This window comes from Calidris pugnax, unplaced genomic scaffold, assembly GCF_001431845.1.
Source record: "Calidris pugnax isolate Ruff unplaced genomic scaffold, ASM143184v1 scaffold25, whole genome shotgun sequence".
Classification (NCBI taxonomy): Eukaryota; Metazoa; Chordata; class Aves; order Charadriiformes; family Scolopacidae; genus Calidris; species Calidris pugnax.
The window spans coordinates 3,353,511-3,359,187 of record NW_015090805.1 but is presented as its reverse complement, the minus strand read 5'-3'; the positions used below and the strand labels follow the sequence as shown (position 1 = coordinate 3,359,187).

Sequence of the window (5,677 nt, the reverse complement as noted above, 5' to 3'; positions counted from 1 at the left end):
GGATATATGCAGGTCACTTCTATTCCATTTAGGAAAATGTTGCTAATGTCTTTTCTCAAGACTTTTATGACAGTCAGCGTTTCTACTACTGCTATCAAGAAAGCAGTTTGCATTCATGAGATTAACTAGCTCTTATAGTCAGTATAAGAATAAAGCAGTGATAATATTAGATGTTTCTCTACTTACCTCTGAAAGTGGGTTTTGTTTCACTAAATAAGCAAACCCGCAAACCTAAGCTTCTTTATTTAGGCCTAGCTTGTAATGGCATAAAGCTAAAGCAGCCCAATACTTTTGTCCATACCATTTGAAGTCCTAACCTGGTAGCTCGGAATGAATTCAATAGAGAAGAATGAAACGATTGAGGTAGATGGCACTAATTTGCTGCCTCCTCATTCCTGTCAACTTGAATACCTTTGTGCTTCATCTTCTCATACATGAGTTGCAAGGCAATTGCTTTAGTGGAAGCTCTCTGTTCTGGTCTGCGTTCTATTTTACTGTGGTAAGTGTAATTGTTCTGGTATTTGATTTCTATTAAAATATGTCTCAGTCCTCCCTTCTCATATAACTATCTTCCAGTGACCAAGTCTGAAAGCATGATGAAATCTATCAGTAGTCTACCTGTCTATTTCAATCTGTTCACTCCTCAGCAATTGTTTCTGTAGACATTTCTTGCACTTCCACTCAGCTCTCCAGGCAATCTAAGAAGAGTAGAAATACAGGCAAAGTAACAAGAGAAACTCTTCCATTTCCTGCTGGAAACAGAATTAAGTTCTTCAAGAGAAGTCCCTAAAGATAAATGTTCTTATTTTGTAATGAAAGATGGTCTAGATGTTGTTTTGCAGATTCCTTTTATAATAATACAGCTTGGTTGGAGTTCTTTGATTTATTTGTGGGGTTTTTTTAGTTCTGCATTCTCAGTACATTCTTCATCATTTTTCTGTGAGCAGGTGGCTGAAGGTAACCAGGAACCTCCGTTCTAGCTGCAGGGGCCACTGATCCCTGTAGAAACAAGTCACGTGCAGCAGCTCTGCCCAGGACTCCCTCCAGTAGATCCTACCCCAGTAGATACCACTGTTGCTACAACTGCTTTTTTTACAGATCTTTTCTCAGATGGCAGGAGGTGATTTAACAGTCCCACTGTCCACATCTCTGGAAAGCCTTAGGGAGAGTCAGAGTAGCACACTCTTATCACCACCCATCTCGGTTTTCTGAATGGAACCGGAGACTGATAGGTAACTCACAGGGTTCAAATAAATACTGTTATTCCTAAAAGTCTCCTATCTATTTTTATGTAGGAGGCCTAGAGGCAGTTTTACTGCCCCTCCCTCTCCATGTTGCACATTCTATAGGTTTTTTTCTTCATAAGTAGCCCTTAGTACTCGGGTACCATCCTGCTCTGGCTGGGGAAAAGGCTGTGCTGGCACAGGGGTCTTGTCCCCTGGTCTCTTTTCCTAAAGCTACTGACTGGTGATTCTCACTAGCTTTCTGGCAAGCTAGATGCGATGAAAGTACCAGTCTGGAAACTGTGTAGTCCTATTAGCGTGGCACCGTGCCGTCACTAAAATTTCTCATCCACAGGCAGGACATACTGTGCTAACTCAGCTAGATAGCTTCCAGACCACAGCTGGCTTCCCTCCAGCCCTTCCCGAGTATGGATACTGCAGGGCTGTACCTGTCTCCTCCCACACATACAGGCATAGCCTTCACAGCCTCCTTTTTTGGCTCTTTTGGATTTTGTATTTTTTTTGTCTGCCAAAGCTCGATGGCAGGTTATGTTTGGATTGCACCCAGTGTTGATGTGAATTGCTTATGCCATATCCCAGCTGCTCTGTTGGGAAAACAAAGCATGCAAAATTAATAAAGTCAACTAAAAGCCGTGATTTTATCAGTCCTGAGAATCCTACTACTCGTGTGAAATAAAGTCTAAGTAAATATCGATTTTTATATAGCAAAGTACTTTTTAACAACCCATTATTATGTAAAGTTATGAACTTTTCTGATCCCCTAAGACAAAGAGATCACTCCATGGCTAAACAGATTAGCCTTGTCCATCTGTGCAATTATGGATCATAAAAAACACTTGTGCCGTTTACAGGAAGGAAAATAAATACAATAATCAGCTGAAAGATGCAACAGTCTGCATTCAGACCCCTGTTCAGGCAGCATCACCTGTTCAGTAAAGGAAAGACTATGCTGACATCCACCGACTGCAAAGTGTTTTGCTAAGTCAGGACTCGAGGAGTTAAGAGCACCACTCGCGTTCCCTGGATGTAAAATCTAACTGTCAGCCAGGAAATTAGATTATCTTTTCTGAGAGAAAGGCCAGCAGAAGCATGCGTAAGCATCTGTCAACTCATACATCTTTATTTCTGTTTGGTTTTGCAGACAAGAACACACCCTTTTCTATTTCCTCTAGTATCAACATTGCCAGAGGCTTAGCAAGCTGAGCTGCTGCCACTCTTGCTACCCAATACAAACATTTACTGGACTGTATCCTTCATTTGTATTTCCTTCTAGAAAGGAACTGGCAAAATGTCTCCTTTCAGGTGTTATTTTAAATAATGCGGGGGTTTTGTGTTCTGTTTTTAAATCATTTACTCCTGTCTGTAGACCCCGTTTTATCTCTGAGGGACCTCTGGCCCTCCTTTGATAACTCTCCACCAGCGGGCTGTTGTGCAACCAGCAGCACAAGGTTGTGCTGCTCCTTCTCTCTGTTTCCTTACTGATTTGAGGACTTCTGGCAACTGCAGCTGCTGGGGAGCAGCCCTGGCATAGCAGAGAGAGCAGCTGTGCCAAGCGTGGCAGCCAGCAGGTTTCAGTCATCTTAGAGGAACAGATTAGGAGGGACCTTCATTTTAATGGGAGATCCAGCTTCTGCTTTAAGTAGGAAAAAAAAGGGGGGGTTTGGGGGCTGTTTGGCTTGTGCTTTTTTGCAAGTTGCTTGTAACTGAAGACAGAAAGGTACTCAAGCAAGGTTAAATTCTTTAAGAAACTTAAAAAGGGCCAAGCCAACATCAGTTTAAAAAATATGAGGCTCCTGCATGACATTGATAGTTGTGATAACTTGGGAGGGCTAATCATGTATACGCACAAATGCACCGTGATGTGTCTGACCTTTTCTGCTGTAAAGAGACAAATCTTCACTTTTGTGTGTGTGTGTGTGCCCATCTGAATAGATGGTGCCTGGGTGCTTTCCTGTGATGGCTCAAAAATGCAGCCACATGATTTATGCAGATCTCTTTTCCTAGAGGAGCATCCCTTGCCTGGCTTTGTCTCTGCTAAATGGTTGATACAGCAGAAATGACAAACATCAGCATACATAGATGCTCTGGATGCTCTGCTCTGGCTCTAAGTACCCCATCTGCACCCGATGTTAAGCGTGTGCTTTTCCACCCCAGGGAACAAATGGCCTCTCAGTAAGACAATGGCATTTCCATGATACACGTGCTCAGAAGAATAATGAGGCTTGAAGTATTTCCTTGTCTGCTCCACACACCATCATAGAGGGGACAGTAAATGTGGTGAGCTGAAGGGGCTGTGGGTCGTGCCTGTTTATGTTCCACCTCCGGTCACTAAACTTAGCCCTGCTGCCCAGGGCATCAGCCACTTCAGCTGAGCTGCTGAGGGTTTGGGGCAGAGGATTTTTTGTTTGGATTCACAAGGGACATGGGACAGTGTTGTGAAAAAGCAACTGCGCACTGTCCTTTCCTCAAGACACTGGATGAAACTGTGGTTTGTCTCACATTGCGCGAATGCGAGACCTTTTGATGCTGAGTAGCAGCTTTTGCTTTTATCTGTGAACCAAAATCATCTCCTTTAGAAGATAAGTTTGATACTAATCAAGAGCAGGGCATTAGCTTTTTGAGTAGGAACTTCATAGCATTTGGGGAGATAGCAAAGAATCTTTTTTAACCTCTGATCACTACTTAGAGATCTCAGCTAGAAGGATGTAAGCCTGAGGAGACAATGTCTCCCAGCTACAATCTTAGCAGCAGCAGGCTGTGCAACACCCATCTGCACTGCAATGGTCTGGTGCAACTCCCAGACCCCAGTTCTCCAAATGTTATTGTGAGGGAGAAGGGATTATTTATTGACTGTGTGAGAAACACCGACTCACATCTTAGAATTTAAAGAGGACAAAGTCACCGAAGCAAAGGTTAAAAAAATAATTAATACGAAACTGCGCTGAATCGGGTGCACCAAAAATAGATGCACGATGATCTTTTAGCTTTCAGGTATTTTATACCCTTATCCCGGCCGCTTGAGCTTCTGTCTCCCTTCTCACTGGCTGAGAAGTTGGAGCTCACATTCTTCCCGACCGCTTGACCTATTACAGGTTTATTTTGCACTTTTTTTCCCCACATAAGGCACACGTACACCTATTCTACGAAATGATTATCCTAAACACGCCTTTGATTAGCTGATTATGCTATACGCTATTTCACAGTCTTTGCTACCATCTACTTGGCAGATTTACTGTCCAAGACTGGTTTCTTTGGCCTTATTGATTCTCCCCTACCCTCTGGGTTCCTGTGTCAAAGGCCGTGTTCCAGTCTGTTTCTCTTCACCTAGGTAATGCTCTGCGAACAAGGATCCCTTGACAGACCATGGGCATTTCTGGGGATTAATTGGATACAATTTATTAGACTCTACTACTACTAAGACTTCTTCGTTAGTACTATCACACTAACAATGATACATCAATTAGCGGAAGCAAAACTTAGCTCATTTCCCACAGCTGGGAGAAAGTGAAGGAAAGATGGCACCGGTGTCCTGGAGCAATGTTGAGCAGGTGTCTCAAGTGTTTGAAACGTGGGGCCTAAGTGATACGATGCTGGAAGTCAAAGAGTTTCTTTTATTAGTATCAGCAGCACAGAATCATAGAATAGTCTAGGTTGGATGGGACCTTTAAGATCACTGAGTTCAACCAACAACCCAATACTGCCAAAACCGCCACCAAACCACGGCCCTAAGCACCACATCTACCTGTCCAGGGTGTACCAGGGTCTGTACCTCCAGGGACAGGCAGTGCAAGAGGCGAGGGACGAGACAAAATAAAGCCGACCATTGCTTGTGCCAGGCAGGTGGCACCCTACAAGGGACAAACCCACCTGCACAGGGCAAACGTTAGCAACTGCTCAGTTTGGGGTGAAATATAAGGCGTAGGGTTACCTGCACAGGTGAGGTGGTCACGATAACAAAAGAAACCCGCAGGTTTAAGTGCTCATTTATATAAATGACTAAGCTTCGGAATACGTGTGGTTGCTGAAGGTGAAAACGCACCACAGAGGCAGGAAACTAGAAGGCAAATGAAAATAAACGTATCACTTCCTTTTTTTAAAGAAGCAACACGGAATTTTTCCATCCGTTTCCAGGTGCCCTGGCTGCGGGATTTCTTGACATTCGCCGTTTGGCACCAGAAATACCTTGGCGCCTTTGGGGCGGGCAGCCCGCAGGGCAGCACCCCCGCACGCCCACCGGGACAGCCCCGGCCATGCCGGGCCGCTCGCAGGGCCTCGGGCCGCCGCTCCGGAGCGGAACACGCCACCGGGGCGATAGGTGGGTCGGCGAGGAGGGCGGGCAGCGCCGGTTCAACGAGCGGCTCTTCCCTTCCTGGCCCCGCCGCGGAGCTGCCGCCGCCGCCCCCTCAGCCCCGCGGCGGCGAGGCCCGGGGAGC

At 45.2% G+C, this 5,677-nt stretch overlaps 1 protein-coding gene across 2 annotated transcripts in view; it reads left to right on the top strand.

The window, feature by feature from the left end:
• Window positions 1-5,471: 5,471 nt before the first annotated feature.
• Window positions 5,472-5,677, top strand: part of SLC37A1 (solute carrier family 37 (glucose-6-phosphate transporter), member 1) — a 40,473-nt gene continuing 40,267 nt past the window's right edge. Inside the window, exon 1 of one of the 2 annotated variants that reach the window (XM_014938227.1) lies at window positions 5,472-5,559. The gene's annotated coding sequence lies outside the window, so the exon portion shown is untranslated. The remainder of the gene's footprint in view (window positions 5,560-5,677) is intronic. The other variant, XM_014938228.1, reaches the window with a different exon arrangement.